General features: G+C 40.0%; 1 protein-coding gene across 3 annotated transcripts in view; it reads right to left on the bottom strand.

Moving 5' to 3' along the window:
- The window catches only part of EEF1B2 (eukaryotic translation elongation factor 1 beta 2), a 954,602-nt gene that overhangs the window by 487,236 nt on the left and 448,768 nt on the right, over positions 1-18,598 (bottom strand). The window lies entirely within an intron of this gene.

Consider the following 18,598-nt stretch of genomic DNA (forward strand, 5'->3'; position numbering starts at 1 on the left):
ACTCAGGGTCCTGAACAGGGGTCAGGAGACCTAGATTCTGGTTCTGGCTTTTGTGTTGATGCTGCGTGCGCCTTGGGTCCCTCGTTTCATCTTCTTTTTTCCTCACTCATAAAAAGGCAGGTTGTTATTCCACAGCAGTGACCCTACCAAACTATTCAGTTGAATCTACACTTGATAGAAAGCAGGGTCCAATGTAGAGCCCTTGTTGATTTTTTTAAAAAAATGTATGGAACATATGCTATATGCCAAGCTCTGCATGAGTGGAATAACAGCCAGTACATCTGTGAAGGTGGCTGTTCTCAGGAGCTTCACTTCCTTAAGGGAAAGACAGATAACACTCAGGACAGCAATGAGCAGGATATTTCAGATGGTGATAATGAGTTCTAAGAAGAAAATAAGATAATGTGATAGACCAGGAAACCAGCAATCAGGAAATCTGGTTTAGCCCTTCCACTAACCAACGCTCTAATGTAAGCAAGTAACCTGGCTCAGGCTCAATCTCATCTTTAAGATAAGGGGTCTTACTGTTGTGTTACATTAGTGTTTTTCAGAGTTCAGACTGAGATTCGTTAATGGGTTATAAAATCAATTTAGAGAACTGTGATCAGCATTTTTAATGTAATAAATCAGAATAAAATAAGAATATGTATTGTTTCATGAAACTGGTTTGTATATACATAAATATATATATCCATACATATATAATATGTTTATAAAAGGATATATATATGAAATATACACATAAACATACACAACTGTTCTGGGTCCCATGTAAAATATACTTTTGTGTATATGAGTTGTCATAGATTAGATGACCTCTAAAATATTTTTCAGCTTTCCAACTCTGATTCTATTAAATTTTTATAGCAAGGGCCTAATGTAGCATAGTTTTTATTTGATTTTACTTATCATTAAATAAATAGTAGTATTGCTCTCATCAGAGAATCACAGTGTTTAACTCAGTTTCAGTTACATGATCAGTGCTTGATAAATGTTTTTTGAATTAATGGAAATGAGATTTATATACTAGGTCTTAAAATAAATATGGCAACCTGATATGAATCACCAAAAAACTTACCAGTCAATGCATCAAAATAATTTATTATATTTTCCTAAATGCCAGCCATATAAACCAAATTCAAAATTTTATTGCCCTTTCTTTTTGTGATACTAGGAAGAGCCTTTTCTTAGAATTCTCAGAAACTCTGTTAATATTAAAAGCAAAAAAATAAGAGCTTAAAATGTTCTTCCCCAAGAAAGGCAAACTGCTTTCTTCTTACTTATAACTGTAATTCAATAAACCTCTAGACTGTTTAAAGAAAGAAAAGAATTAGTACAGAAATTTTTCTATTTCTTTTCCTTAAGGACCCAGATAATTCTGCATTCCTAAAAATTCCCTGATCTTGTGAGTTTTAATTTCCTAAGCCACCTTTTTCAGCATGCCAGTAATTTTACATTAATGCAGACTTGTTCCTTAGTTATGGTTTAAGTAGTAGGCTTCTCAGTCTCAAAATTATTATTATTATTATTATTATTATTTTTTTTTTTTTTTTTTTTCAGATGGAGTCTCGCTCTGTCACCCAGGCTGGAGTGCAGTGGCACGATCTCAGCTCACTGCAAGCTCCGCCTCCCGGGTTCACGCCATCCTCCTGCCTCAGCCTCCCGAGTAGCTGGGACTACAGGCGCCCGCCACCACGCCTGGCTAATTTTTTGTATTTTTAGTAGAGACGGGGTTTCACCGTGTTAGCCAGGATGGTCTCCATCTCCTGACCTCGTGATCCACCTGCCTGGGCCTCCCAAAGTGCTGGGATTACAGGCATGAGCCACCACGCCCAGCCTCAAAATTATTTTTTTAATTATACATTTGATTAGAGAATAGATGACACAAGTCTTCCATCCTTCCTCTCCAGGAACCCTTGTTGACATCCATTGGGATTGGAGAACCAGACCAAGGAGATCCCATTGAGGAATCAATGATACATCATCCTTAAGAAAGAAATGAGTCAGTGGACCTCACTCACTGCCCAATGCACATTCCTATGAGTTAACTTTCGAGTGCATTTCCTTAATTGCCTGAAAATACATGATCAGGCAAATTGACTTGGAGTTTAGCAGTGCTATACCCAATCTTCTAAATCCATTCCCTCCCACCTTCCCCAATGGGGCAGATAAATATATACCAAGAAGCAGCATCAGGAAGCCGGCACCCTAGATGAAAGGCAACTGCTTATCCAGAAGGCACCAATAACGCAGTTGTGTTTCCATTAAAGGGCACCTTGGCTTATGCAAAACTGTACTTTTGAGATACGATATAGAAAAGCACATTTTTGTGACTCAAAATGTAAATGATCTTTAAAAGGCACTATTCAAAGGGAGCCCAATTTTTTTTTTTTTTATGATACCTTAAGTTCTAGGGTACATGTGCACAACCTGCAGGTTTGTTACTTATGTATACATGTGCCATGTTGGTGTGCTGCACCCATTAACTGGTCATTTACATTAGGTATATCTCCTAATGCTATCCCTCCCTGCTACCCCCTCCTCACAATAGGACCCGGTGTGTGATGCTCGCCTTCTTGTGTCCAAGTGATCTCATTGTTCAGTTCCCACCTATAAGTGAGAACATGTGGTGTTTGGTTTTCTGTTCTTGTGATAGTTTGCTGAGAATGATGGTTTCCAGCTACATCCATGTCCCTACAAAGGACATGAACTCATCCTTTTTTATGGCTGCATAGTATTCCATGGTGTATATGTACCACATTTTCTTAATCCAGTCTGTCACTGATGGACATTTGGGTTGATTCCAAGTCTTTGCTATTGTGAATAGTGCCACAATACACATATGTGTGCATGTATCTTTATAGCAGCATGACTTATAATCCTTTGGGTATATCCCCAGTAATGGGATGGCTGGGTCAAATGGCATTTCTGTTCTAGATCCTTGAGGAATCGCCACACTGTTTTCCACAATGGTTGAACTAGTTTACAGTCCCACCAACAGTGTAAAAGTGTTTCTGTTTCTCCACATCCTCTCCAGCACCTGTTGTTTCCTGACTTTTTAATGATCGCCATTCTAACTGGTGTGAGATGGTATCTCATTGCAGTTTTGATTTGCATTTCTCTGATGGTGAGTGATGATGAGCGTTTTTTCATGTGTCTGTTGGCTGTATGAATGTCTTCTTTTGAGAATTGTCTGTTCATATCCTTTGCCCACTTTTTGATGGGGTTGTTTGTTTTTTTCTTGTAAATTTGATTGAGTTCTTTATAGGTTCTGGATATTAGCCCTTTGTCAGATGAGTAGATGCAAAAATTTTCTCCCTGTTGCCTGTTCACTCTAATGGTAGTTTCTTTTGCTGTGCAGAAGCTCTTTAGTTTAATGAGATCCCATTTGTCAATTTTGGCTTTTGTTGCCGTTGCTTTTGGTGTTTTAGACATGAAGTCCTTGCCCATGCCTATGTCCTGAATGGTATTACCTAGGTTTTCTTCTAAGGTTTTTATGGTTTTAGGTCTAACATTTAAGTCTCTAATCCATCTTGAATTAATCTTCATATAAGGAGTAAGGAAAGGATCCAGTTTCAGCTTTCTACTTATGGCTAGCCAATTTTCCCAGCACCATTTATTAAATAGGGTATCCTTTCCCCATTTCTTGTTTTTGTCAGGTTTGTCAAAGATCAGATGGCTGTAGATGTATGGTACTATTTCTGAAGGCTCTGTTCTGTTCCATTGGTCTATATCTCAGTTTTGGTACCAGTACCATGCTGTTTTGGTTACTGTAGCCTTGTAGTATAGTTTGAAGTCAGGTAGCATGATGCCTCCAGCTTTGTTCTTTTGGCTTAGGATTGTCTTGGCAATGCGGGGTCTCTTTTGGTTCCATATGAACTTTAAAGCAGTTTTTTTCCAATTCTGTGAAGAAAGTCATTGGGGAGCCCAAATTTTTAAAGTGACTGAGGGCTCCAGAATTGATCAACCCTGTAAATTTAGACTGACATGGAACTAACTAAGTATATTTGCTTGAAATTGGTTCTGAAACTATTATTTAGACCAAAATGTGTAAAAATCTTTGAAAGACCTTTGTATCATTCTATGGTCTTTATTTGTATTGTTGTTGTTATTACTCCTGTTACTAGTGATGAATTTGCCCAGGTCAGGGAAATTCAATGTATTTATGCTTTTCTTCACCTTACCAACTCTAAGTCATATCAAATGCAAATCCATCCCATCCATTTCCCTAAGTAATTCCAACTTTTGTACATTTTTTTTCTTGTACAATCTCTCATAGAATCATTTTAACAATTATACTCTGGTGAAGATATGCTAAGATTGGTAATTTTTTTTTTTTGGTAGCTGAAGTTAGCAGCACTTGTCATTCTGAGATACAACACTCAACTGACACTGAGAAATGGCAGCTTTCAGTTAAACAAATGCAAAGCTGTATTTAGGCTCATTTGCAACATTGTGATGGGAAGAAATCAAAGCCTCCTCTGCTACTATTTGAAAAATCCTCAGCAGGGCAATTCCATCAGAAATACTGTTAAGATGGCTTTCATATCTTGATCCTTCATTTCTAAGGGTAACATGTTAGAAGAAACCCTAGATCCAATGAAAGGGATTTTTAAAAGTCAATTTGAACAAATGCTGCTATGGTATTTGTGAGAATTTTTTAAATTCTCAGATTCTCTCAAAAGGTGATGGTGGGAGGTTTGTTTAAAGAAGGATGCACGTACAGCCAGTGGAAAGAGTGTCAAGTCTGGGATCCTAACTAAGTGTTTCAGACAAGACCCTTTACCTTTTGCTAATTGCAAAATAAACAGATCCCCCTGCTCTAGAGTTGTTTAGACAGTCTGCCTGCGGTTGGGATGTCAGTTTATTTATCACACAAAGAGTTGTTGGCTGAACAGGAAATTAAACTCTAAACTTCTGACACCAAGTTCTGTACTCTCACCAGAGAGCTACATTCGGACTCCAAACTTCAGCTCTTCCTACCTTTCTTCCACATGGTTTATTTACTCATGTGTCTACACAAGAATTTAGGAATAGATTACAAAATAAATCTTGCAACATACCACAAATTAGCATCAGCTGGCCAACCTGGGGTCTGTCACCAGGATGTTGATTTAAAAAAATAAAAACATCACTGTAGTAAAAACATGTTACCCTACAATAGCATTTACTAAAAACCTAATTGCTCCTGGGGCATAGTTGAGGCCAGGCAAAGAAACAACTCCTCCTTCAGTGTATCTGTAAGCATAGATACACCTAGACACATGGACTGCCAGTGAGCGCTGGAGGGATAGCCCCAGGCATGACCTACATGGATAGTAAGACAAACACTACTGGGTGATAACTTGTCTATTGTTGTTTTGAATGTCTTTCAGGTACAAGAAGATAGGGTGTACTTAGGTGGGGAGAACCACTGAATGTTATTTCCACTATTTCCACTGGGAACTAAGTTAAATAAACCAACTAACCAACTGCTATCTAAGTAAGGAAAGTTGCCATTATTAGTCATGCAACATTCTCAAAAATCAGAATATTACAAAGATTTTCTTGTAGAGAGGAACTTTGGAAATTGTGCCAATATGTGGAAATTAAACAACATACTTCTGAATAACCATTGGGTCAAAAAAGAAATTAAGGAGGAAATAAAAAAAAATTTCTTAAATGAAAATCAAAACACAGCATACCAAAATCTATGGGATACAACAAAAGCAGTGCTAAGAGGAAAGTTTATAGCAATAAACACCTGCATCAAAAAAGTACAAAGATTTTAACTAAACAATCTAATGATGTACCTCAAGGAACTAGAAAGGCAAGAGCAAACCAAACCCAAAATTAATAGAAGGAAATAGGTAATAAAGATTAGAGCAGACCTAAACAAAATAGAAATTTAAAAAATACAAAGCATCAATGAAACAAAAAGCTAACTTTTTTGAAGAGATAAACAAAATAAAAAAAACTGCTAGCTAGACTAACCAAGAAAAAGAGAAGACCCAATAAACAAAATTAGAAACAAAAATAGACATTGCGATTGATATCACAGAAATGAGTCTCAAAATTATTTTTCAAAACAATACATTTGATTGGAAAATGTATCATTTTTAAATATGATACATTTGATTAGATGATCATCAGAGACTATTATGAATAACTAACAAACTGGAAAACCTAGTGGAAGTGCATACATTCCTGGACACGTACAGCCTTCCATGATTGAAACAGAAAATGTGAACAGACCAGTAATGAGTAATGAGATTGAATTCATAATGAAAAGTTTCGCCCAACAAAGAAAAGCCCAGGACTGGATGGCTTTACTGCCAAACTCTAAAAAACTAACACCAATTCTCCTCAAACTATTTCAAAAAATTGAAGCAGAGGGAATTCTTCCTGCCTCATTTTATGAGGCCAGCATTACCCTGATACCAAAACCAGACAAAGATGTAGCAACAACAACAACAACAACAAAACTACAGACCAATGTCCCTGGTGAATATAGATGCAAAAACCATCAACACACTACCACCAAACCAAATCCAACAGCATATCAAAAAGATAATATACCATGATCATGTGGGACTTATCCCAGAGATACAAAGATGGGTTAACATATGCAAATCAATAAATGTGATATATCACATCAATAGGATGAAGGACAAAAACCATATGATCATCTCAATAGATGCCCCAAAAAATGGATACAATTTAACATCGCTCTCTGATGTGGTTTGGCTTTGTGTCCCCACCCTAACCTTATCTTGAGTTATAATCCCATAATCCCCACATGTCTTGGGAGGGACGAAGTGGGAGATAATTGGATCAGAGGGGCAGTTACCCTCATGCTGTTCTCATGATAGTGAGTGAGTTCTCATGAGAGCTGATGGTTTTATAAGTGTCTGGCATTTCCCCTGCTTGCACTCATTCTCTCTCCTGCTGCCCTGTGAAGAGGTGCCTTCTGCCAAGATTATAAATTTCCTGAGGCCTCCCCAGCCATGCAGAACTATGAGTCAATCAAGGCTCTTTTCTTTATAAATTACCTAGTCTTGGGTATTTCTTCACAGCAGCATGAGAACGGACTAATACACTCCCTTCATGATAAAAACTCTCAACAAACTAGGCACAGAAGGAACATTTTCAACACAATAAAGGCCATATATGGCAAAACCACAGCTAATATCATGGGGAAAAGTCAAAGGCTTTTTATCCAAGAACTAGAACAAGAGACGAATGCCCACTTTCACCACACTTACTCAGTGTAGTTCCTGAAGCCCTAGCCAGAGCAATCAGATAAGGGAAAGAAATAAAAGGTGTCCAAATGGAAAAATAAGAAGTCAAATTATCCCTCTTTGCAGATGACATGATCTTACATCTAAAGAAACTTAGAGACTCCTCCAAAAAGTTCTTAGATCTGATAGATACATTCAGTAAAGTTGCAGGATACAAAATCAAAATACAAAAATCAATGGCATTTCTATATACCAATAAAGGAACTAACTGAGAAACAAATCAACAAGGCAATCCCATTTACAATAGCTACAAAAAATAAAATAACATACCTAGGACTAAATTTAACCAAGGAAGTAAAAGATCTCTGCAAGGAAAACTACAAAACACTAATGAAAGAAATTAAAGGTGACACATATGAATGAAAAGACATTCCATGTATCTCATTCCACATAGATTAGAAGAATTAATATTGTTAAAATGACCACTACCCAAAGCAATCTACAGATTCGTTTATAAAACCGCTTTCAAAATACCAATGTTGTTTATGACCAAAATAGAAAAAATAATCCTTAAGTTTGTATGGAACCAAAATAAAGCCCAAATAGCCAAAGCAATTCTGAACAAAAAGAACAAAGCTGGAGGCATCACACTACCTGATACATTGCAAGGGTAGAGCCAACACAGCATGGTATTGCTATAAAAACAGTCATATAGACTAATGGAACAGAATAGAGAACCCGGAAATAAATCTATGCATTTACAGCCAAAGGATTTTCAACAAAGATGCCAAGAACATACACTGGGGAAAGGATAGCTTCTTAAATAAATGATGCCAGGAAACTTGGATATCCATATGCAGAATAATTAAACTGGACCCCCATCTCTCACCATATACAAAAATCAACTCAAGGTAGATTAAAGACTTACATGTAAGACCTAAAACTATAAAACTACTAGAAGAAAACATAGGGGAAACACTTCAGGACATTGATCTAGGCAAAGAATTTATGGCTAAGACTTCAAAAGCATAGGCAACAAAAACAAACATAGACACCTAGGACCATAATAAACTAAAAAGCTTCTGCACAACAAAGGAAACAAAACAGAGTAAAGAGATGACCTGTTGAATGGGAGAAAATATTTCCAAACTATTCATCTGACAAGGGACTAATATCTAGAATATACATGGAACTCAAACAACTCAACAGTATAAAAACAAATAATCCCATTAAAAAGTGGGCAAAGGATGTGAATAGACATCCCCTCCCCCCGCCAAAAAAAAAAAAAAAAAGACATAGAAAGGCCGGGCACAGTGGCTCATGCCTGTAATCCCAGCACTTTGGGAGGCCAAGGCAGGCAGATTATGAGGTCAGGAAATCGAGATCATCTTGGCTAACATGGTGAAATCTCATCTCTACTAAAAAATACAAAAATTAGCTGGGCATGCTGGTGAGCATCTGTGGTCCCAGCTACTCGGGAGGCTGAGACAGGAGAATGGCATGAACCCAGGAGGCGGAGCTTGCAGTGAGCTGAGATCGCGCCACTGCACTCTAGCCTGGGCGACAGAGTTAGACTCTGTATCAAAAAAAAAAAAAAAAAAAAAAAAAAAAAAAAAGGCATATAAGTGGCCAAATTTGAGAGATTTTGAAGAATGTTGAAAAATGAGAAAATGTTCAACATCACTAATTATCAGGGAAATGCAAGTCAAAGCCACAGTGAGATATCATCTTGCTTCAGTTACAATGCCAATTATTAAAAAGATAAAAAGTAACAGATGAAGGATGTGGATAAAAGGGAACTCTTACACACTGTTGGTGGCAATGTAAATTAGTACAGCCACTATGGAAAACAGTATGGAGAGCTCTCAAAAAACTAAAAATAGAACTATCATATAACCCAACAATCCCCCTACTGGGTATTTATCCAAAGGAAAGGAAAGATATGGAATCAACCAAAGTATCCATTAATGGCTGAATGGATTAAAAATGTGGTATATATGTACAATGGAATACTATTCAGCCATAGAAAATGACATCCTGTCATCTGCAGCAACATGGATGGAACTGGAGGTCATTATGTTAAGTGAAATTTGGCAGGCACAGAACGACAAAATCACATGTTCTCACTCATATGTGGGAACTAAAAAAGTTGATTTCATGGAGGTAGAAAGTAGAATGATAGATATCAGATGCTAGGAAATATACACAGGTGGGCTAAGGGTTATGAAGAGAGGTTAGTTAATGGATACAAACGTACAGTTAGAAAAGTTCCAATGTTCGATAGTAGAGTAGGATGACTATAGTTAACAACAGTGTATTGTGTATTACAAAATAACTAGAAGAGAGGACTCGAAATGTTTCCAACACACAGAAATGATAAATACAGGTGCTGGATACCCTAATTACTCTGACTTGATCATTATACATTCTATGCATGTAACAAAATATCACATGTACCCGTAAATATGGACAAATATTATGCAGCAATAAAAATAAAACATATCTCCTTGTGAGTTTGTTGTCTCCTGAAAAAAATTACTGTGCTTAGTTCAAGGCAGGACATGGCAAAGCTTTAAGAGATAAGAAATCTACTTCCTGTCATTCACCAGCCTGGCAAGCAAGTTTTACTTGACTTTCTGGATTTCTGTTTCTTCCTCTATAAAATGAAGGGGTTGGAATCAATTGTTCTCTCTAGAAGACTGGTCTTCATTCCACTCCATGGTTCTATGAGGCGGGAGCTCACTGAGTTCATTTGTTTAAATAGCCCTCTCTCAATGTGTGTTCTTTCATGAGGTGGTTGGCTTTATATGATTTCAATGGTTGGCCATACTTTGCTAGAAAGAAACTAGCAACTTATAGGTTAGCATCCTTTGTCCCAAACAGCAGGATTAGGCACAGGGGCAAGAATGCAAACATCGTGAGGGTCAAAGGTCATAACCTTACTGGGTGGAAACAAGACAACTGCATACCTAGATGGCACTAGGGTCTTGATCTGGGCCAGTGGTAAGGTCCCCTCTTGCCAGAGTATTCTGTGAGTCATAGGCTTGAGAGAGAGGAGCTCCTTGTCTGATCCATCAGAGGAGACTGGGTGGGGTATGCAGTGTTCAAACTGGAGTTGTTTAAGTAACTATAGAAAGCTTGTACTATTTGGCCAGGTGTAGTGGCTCACACCTGTAATCCCAGCACTTTGGGAGGCTGAGGCGGGCAGATCACCTGAGATCGGGAGTTCCAGATCAGCCTGATCAACATGGAGAAACCCCGTCTCTACTAAAAATACAAAAAAATTGCCAAGCATGGTGGTGCATGCCAGTAATTCCAGCTACCCGGGAGGCTGAAGCAAGAGAATCACTTGAACACAGGAGGCAGAGGTTGAGGTGAGCCAGAGTCGCACCATTGCACTCCATCGTGGGCAACAAGAGCAAAACTCCATCTCAAAAAATAAAAATAAAAAGAGAAAATTTGCACTAGTCACAATAGCAAAGACATGGAATCAACCTAAATGCTAGGATAAAGAAAATTTGGTACATATACACCATGGAATACTACACAGTCATAAAAAAGAATGAGGTCATGTACCCTGCAGCAACATGCATGGAGCTGGAGGCCATTATCCTAAGTGAACTAATGCAGGAACAGAAAACCAAATACCACATATTCTCACTTTTAAGTGGGAACTAAATATTGAAAACACAGGTACACAAAGAAGGGAACGATGTACACTGGGCCCAGCTTGAGGGTGGAGGGTGGGAAGAGAAAGAGGATAAAAAAAACTACCTATCAAGTACTATGCTTATTACCTGGGTGGCAAAATGATCTGTACCCCAAAACCCCATGGCACGCAATTTACCTATGTAACAAACCTGCACGTGTACTCCTGAACCTAAAATAAAAGTTTAAAAAAAAGAAAGACAGACAGTTTGCTAAAAGGGACCATGAAGGTCCTGGTGCACAGAAGCATTGTTTTGGAGATCATCTCGAAGTGTCATTGTGTGGCAACAACCCTGGGCTATTTCTCTACATTATATGCGGGCTTAAACAGAATTATGAAATTGTACACCAACAATAAGGAACAGTGCAATGCCGGGAGAAGCACATTTGGACATAAGATTGAAAATTGCTCATCTGTACTGAGCATCTTCTGGGCAGGAGGATGGTCCTGAGAGTTATAAAGAAATAGTGGTACTTTTGGAAGAGAGGAGGAAGGTGGTGGTGGTGAGACAGTTCAACAGATGTGGATAATACCCTGCTCAGGGCTCCCATATGACTGAGTGGCAGAAATGAATTTACTTATCCCCTGCAGTCCAGGCAAAACAAACAAAAACTGGAACACACACACACACACACACACACACACACACACACACACACACACAGAGAGAGAGAGAGAGAGAGAGAGAGAGAGAGAGAGAAATCTTAAAAGTGCAACCACTGGGCATATCTTCCAGAGACAAGTTAGTTAACAGGAAAGTAATGCATACTGAACCAAAGGTGGTGAAAGAGACAGATAACATCTTAGCATAAGAAGGAACAGATCCAAGTGCGGTGGCTCACACCTGTAATCCCAGCACTTTGGGAGGCCAAGGCTCCCAAATCACCTGAGGTTGGGAGTTCAAGACCAGCTTGGCTAACATGGTGAAACCCCATTTCTACTAAAAACACAAAAAAATTAGCTGGGCGTGGTGGTGGTGGTGCATACCTGTAGTCCCAGCTACTCAGGAGGCTGAGGCAGGATAATCACTTGAACTGGGGAGGTGGAGGTTGCAGTCAGCTGAGATCACATCATTGCACTCCAGCTTGGACAACAAGAGCGAAACTCCATCTCAAAAAAAAAAAAAAAAAAAAGAAAAAGAAAAGAAAGAAAAGAAAAAGAAGGAACAGAAGCTTTGCTAGCAGGGAGAATATGAGTCTCATCTATAAACTCAGGGAAGTCCATTGGCAGAAGGTAAACTCTTGTAGTGTGAGATATCTGATTTATGTTAAATATGTGATCATAACTAAAGAAATTCAGAGTGAGAGCAAATTAAAGCAAGCTGCCTCCTGCAGTCAAGACCACGCTATGTCTTGCCATCCTTCCTTCACCATAAGGACTTGAGGCTTCCCCTTACCTCACCCAGCAAGGGAAATGGGAGCAGGCAAGGACATCTGTGTATCACACCTCTAGGCACTAGAGGCGGCTTTGGGAAGGATAACAGCCTGGAAAAGAAGGGGAGGTAGGAAATTTCGGAGAGCAGAAAAAAGCGAACCCAGGTGCTATGTGACTGTGTGCGGATGGGGAGGCAGAGAGTGAAGGGGGTAGCATGACGAAGGGACAGGAAAATCTACGGAGGACACTCAGTACTTCTGGAAGAAACGGCAGTGAGCTGATGCCCCCAAAATCTGGACAGTGAAACTCTATGATAGGTTATAATTGGTATAAACAAGTGAGCTCCTCTATGGGAGCCTTCCCCAAACTGTAATGTCACCAACTGAGATCGATTGCTTTATTGGTCCCAATTCACCTCTCTCACTGCAAAAGGATTATACATCTCTCCTTTGCAGGATAGAGTGGTATCTGTCCTTTGCTAAGCTGTAGTATTCTTCCCCACCCCTTTGACATCAGACAGGGCTATATGATGTGCTTTGGCCACTAGAATGTAACAGTGACATACGCCACTTGTGAGCAGACACTGGGAGAGCTATCTGAGGTTTGGACACTGCTCTTTGCCTCTGTCATGACAATGGCATGTACCAGCCAAGGGATCCCTATCAGCCTGGATCCCCAGCAGTTGTGAGGGGCAGAGCTGGGCTGCAGACGGGCCATGCTATAAGTCCCAGCACCTTTGTGCTATAAGTTACTGAGGTTTGGGGTTTCCAGCAGCATAGTCTAGTGAATGCAGACTGACACACCAACTTTGCATTATGTGGATATTCCCTATAATGCTGGAACAAAGCGACAGGTGGCACTTTTCACAGTTCTGAGGGATTATGTGCCATTGGCAGAAGAAGGTGCCCTTGACCCTCACAGAATAGGTAGGGAGAGATCAGAAGTCTCTGGCACTCAGCTGGGCAGCTAAGCTGACAACTCAATGTCTCTGCCACGTCCTCCCAGCACTCCCAGGGGAAAGCCAGAATAACCCCTTGTGGGTGTAACAGAAGGACCTAGTGCCTTCTTCACAATTATACAGTCTTTAAAGCAGTAATAACCCAGGGAACAGACCCCAAATGGGAAGTTTGAGGCAGGAAGACTCTGTGGACAAAGTTTGAGAAATTCCACTGAATCAAATGTGACTGACAATGAAATGAGCAGTTTTCATCTAGAAGTGAGGAGGTGGCGGGAAGCCAGGGTGCAGGAGCAAAGGCTTCTGCTTTTCTAGGAACCTTAAAAAGGAGAAAACGCTAGAAATTCCCCGGGTATTGCTACTGAGAGAATAAACTCTCTTTCTGCCCTGGTAGTGAGAAATTATCTGGGTAACTGGTGACAGAGTCTTTCCAGATGGAATAGAACTTTTCTTCTTCACCTACTGGGAAACTCACCAAGCTTCAGATCTTAAACTAGGGCTTCTCATGAACCACATCATGAGAAAAGTTTTGTGCAGTTTCTTACGATCTGTTATAGAGGCAAGGTAGAAAAATACTCCATTTCACTGGACGGGCTATGGTGGAAGCTGTACTGGGTGGGAGGTAGCCTAGATGACCTCTCAAACTCTTTCAACTCCACTAGATTAATATTTATTATTTAATGCTATGACTCGACATTAAAATGTCAAAATTGATTTAATTAGGGCAAACAAGTAGAATTAAATCTGAAATGCAAGTAAAATTGAAACAAGTAGAATTAAATCTGAAATGCAAATACACCATTTTATCTCATTTATTCCTTTAAGCCACATCAAATTATTTATAGGAATGAAGTGGGGTATAAATAAGTGAATGAATGAATAAAATGTTATGTTGCAGCCTAAAGCCATATTCAAACTAACACAAATGAGCAGTAGCAAGTTTTGTGAGGTGCAAGAACATGGAAATAGAACCTTTGCTCATGGAGACAATTCTAAAAGTCTTGGGTCGGGGAGGGGAACGACTGACAGTGTGTATTAGGTTCATGAGTTCCAACGCTTCCACAAAACACTGGAAATGATTCAAAGGGAAAGTGAACCATGAGGTGGTTCCCAGCAGGCACTGGTGCGTTCCAAAGAGAGACGTGTCATTGCTATGGCTTTACATTAACTTCTCATCCCAAATGTTCATTTTTGTCTCCTGGGAGGATTCTTTCCTCCAGTGTGACAAATTTTCCAATTTTGTAATGGAAGCCAGGAGAAAATGGAATTCTCTTTATACAAATCCATTTTATAGCCAACTTTCTTGAGATGCATCTATCCCTGAAAGCAATTTCCTTCATCCGGGTAGATGTGGCTGAGGTGTTTAGGGCCCGGTAAGTGGATCGCTGATAATTTGCTCTTAGAGCTTGTGGGAGATTTAACAGCAAGACCTTGAGGGGAAATGTGAGGAGGGCCGTCCTCTTCAGGCCCTTCTCAAGCTGCTCTGAGCTCTTTTTTTAGAGTAGCAATTTCACTAAAGAGTAGACAGGATGTGGGGGCGGGTGGAGCTGAGAGTTGCCAGGACATCTCAAGGCACCAGTGTCAGTTCCCCAGTATGTCTCCAGCACGCCCAGGAATCTAGCTGCTAAACCGCCCAGCTCACCAGGTAGTAAATGAAAGACAAGCCCACAGATCAGAGTGGTGTCAGGGTATGTCCTGCCACAGATCTGAAAGGCCACTGAGAATTTGTAGGAACATGAACGAGGTTGTATAACTAGGACTAGAACTCATGTCTGGTTGGCTCTTTGCCCTGGCTTATGTTCTAACACTGCCTCTTTGGGGGCACATTTATGATTATGTAATGGCAAAATGAAGGCGTCTGGTAGTAAATTAAATCAGTTTTATACTATGTGGGTGACTCGCATACAGTGTATACCGCCAGGCTTTGACACATTCCAATGTGGGAAACGTACTTGAAGCATAACAACTGGCTCTTCTCCATCTGTTCATGTTCCCCATTTGACTCATCCCTGCTCTGTAAATACTCTCCGATTTGTTAGCAAGTTGAACAAATTTCAAAGCTCTATGAATGAAGTGCATGGAGGTCAGGAGGTGCCTTGCGGGAGACCTCGGAGGACACATAAACTTGCCTTACCATGAGAAACGTTTCATCCATTTGACACTTGTGAGCAAGCTATGTTTCTCACACAAGCAAGAGGATGCAAATGCAGATCAGGTGAGGGCTGACTGGGAAGGAAATTGGCGAAAATGTGAAAGTTTATGTCCATAACTGTAGAGACTGAAAACCTACCATTGGGACATGATAAGGAAAAATAAATGCTCACGAAGGTAATAAACGTGGATAAAATGTTGACAAGCACATAAATGAGGAGCTCTGTGATTCTTCACGGAAGCTTGATGGATATCTCCGTCTCCTCTTGCTAGTTTGCATCACGGTGTCTCAGGACACCATCTGTGACTTGCCGTGGTGGTGACACACCATGATAGGCTTTTATGAGTATGCCACCTGCTGCCCAGCCCCACAGGACGGTGATTCAGTATGGAGAATCAAGCAGCTGAACCTCTCAGGCAAAACAATCAAGAAAAATATGAAGTGCACCTTGTATAGTAGAGAGGAGCTGTTGGATTCTGTGTCTATACTCTCAGATGAGTGAATACTCTAAGCCAGAGTTCATTCATAATAATACAAGCTTACATTTATTGAGTTTTTGCAGTGATCCAGGCACTGTTCTAGCTACTCTACTGGTGCAAGTCAATTTAATTTTCACGAGAATGAAGTATTTTTTTGTTATTTTTACAGATAAAAAGAATGAGACACAGAGAGATTATATAATGATTCACCCAAAAGCCCCACACTGTATAAGGATTCAAACCCAGGCCGCTGGGTACCAGAATTGAAGCTTACAACCATGCACTCTAGTACGCATGCACCTCAATCCAGTCGACAAAAAGCCTATGAGCTAAACATGTGCATGTGCACACCCCCCCCCCACACACACACCAGTTACACTTGAATGCTTTGGCTGGTCTCACCAATCAGATTGATCTCAGAATAAAATATTCTTTTGTGCCTTAGCCTTTCCTTAAATCTACTGAGTGGTATGTCACATCCAACACCAATTTAGAAAATGCAAGATCCCACCATGTATCAGGCAGTGTGCTAAACATTCAGGAGTTCCAACCTTGTACCCAAAGAGTTTTCAATCTATCCACAGGGCAGTACCTAACCCTATTGTGAATAACATGATGCAAATGGCAGAGCAATGAGAAGAGAATGAAGACTTCTGATGCGGTAGGAGTAGAAGTGATGGGGAAGCCCAGAGGAACTAATATTAGGAAAATGGATATTACTTGACAATATACTTTAAATATAAGAAGCAGACAGGGAGAATGGACCCCAAGCTCCTAATGATGCTCTGATGGCTGTGTGAGAAAGCCAACTAACTATATTCCCTTTGAAAAACAAGGTCATTTCAATTCACTTTTTCTATCCACTTCATAGGTACCATGAAAAGATTCACAAAGCAACTGCTTCATCTAATCAAGAAGGTTAGGTTTATGTGGCTCACCTTCCTCCAAAGGTGAACTGATAAAGCTTGGTTCATGACAGTATCAGTAAGCCTTTCACTATTGCAAGGAATAGATATTCGACTCAAATTAGCTTAAAAATGGGAATTCATTGGCTCATATACTTGGGAAATCAGGAGTCAAGGCACGGTTTGATTCAGGAGCACAAGTAATGTTGTGAAGACATTCAACCATTTCCCAATCATGCACATGTGTCCTCAGTAATTATCTCTGTCTTGCTTCAGCTTGTCTTTGCTTGGTGACACTCTCAAGCAGGCTTTGTTCAAGTGGTAGACAACTCATATCCTCCCAGCTTAGCAATTTCAGTGGTCTTTCTCCCAACACCTGTACATCAATCATTGAAAATACCTCCAATTGGCCATGCTTGAGTTGACACCCATCCCTTAGGCCAGAGGACGGAATATTCTGATTGACCAACCTGGGTGCCCACCCTATATGAGGGTGTGGAGGAGACTCTGTACATGAAAGTCCAACCAGGACTACATGGTATTAGGAAATAATTCCTCAATGGAATTAGGAGACTAGGTGGTGGCGGCAGGGTGGGGTAAGATTGGGAAAAGCTAGACCAACAAAACCATGTTCTGTAATCCATTTGATAATGCTGAAGATTTTCAGTCTTAGAACTCTCTAACTTCCCTATCAGTGCTACCTAGCATAGATAATAAGCACACCACACCTTAAAGGTGGCTACTGCTCAGTGTGATTTATGACTATGAACAAGCCTGTCTTCCTATAACTGCAGGGTTCTTAAGATGACTTGACTCCTGCTATTAGCAGTCACTTACTTATATGGCTTTCATGGTTTACAAAGCACTCCCACATAAAAATGACCTCATTCCATCTATACAACATACAACTTAGGTTAGGTTAGGGCAGCCACCACTATTCCCATTTTATGGATGAAGAAATTGGGCCTCAGAGAGGTTAGTGACTCTTCCAGGGTAACATGACTGGTAAGTGGTCAACCCAAGGGAAACTGGGTCTTCTAGCTCTGAGATGTGCACAAGAGAAATTGGAAGATTTATGTGAATTTAGGAAATGTTTCTGAGGTCACATGATGACTCAACCTCTGAGACATAATTAGAGTTGGAAATCATGATTTTTCTTCCCAGGTTTTCATGACTAGAAAGTTGGACTCCTAGGGAAATTCCTGTCTTAAAGCTTGTCCAGAACCAATGCCAAAAAGTTCTGTTTCAAAATGCATTTGGTAAGGACTGTGCAGGCTGATATTTCTCCAGCACATACCGTCCCCTTGCAATGTTACACATGCTCACTTGATTTTCAGACTCCTTCTAAAAGCAGCCAATACAAGAGATTTGTGTTTATGAATTACTGCACTTGTAATGAAAAAAGAATTACAAAACATACTTAAGATGCTCACATGATGCAACTTCCAGATTGCTAGCACGGCGTCTAACTGTCCATCCTGTTAGTAAATCCTTTACAATTTTTGCTAAAGGTAAGTTAACTTCTTTTGCAGGGGGAGGGGTGTATGGTGAGGGGAAGGGTGCAGCCTGTCTCCGGAGTTCTAGATGCTAAGGAATAGGATTAGAAGGTGTCTCAAAACACTGTAACTCATTACAGTTGCTAATTGGCCTCTCCTCTGACAAGCACCTTATTGCTTTACAAAGAAGGAAGAAAAATAAAACAAGCAGCCCAGACAATTAGGAACCAAACAAAATTAAACAAGTCCTCATGGCCATAGGTATGGGTGTATAGTGCTTTGCCTTGCATTGTTAGCAACTCATGTAT

The sequence above is a fragment of the Macaca thibetana genome, chromosome 12 (genome assembly GCF_024542745.1).
Source record: "Macaca thibetana thibetana isolate TM-01 chromosome 12, ASM2454274v1, whole genome shotgun sequence".
Taxonomy (NCBI): Eukaryota; Metazoa; Chordata; class Mammalia; order Primates; family Cercopithecidae; genus Macaca; species Macaca thibetana.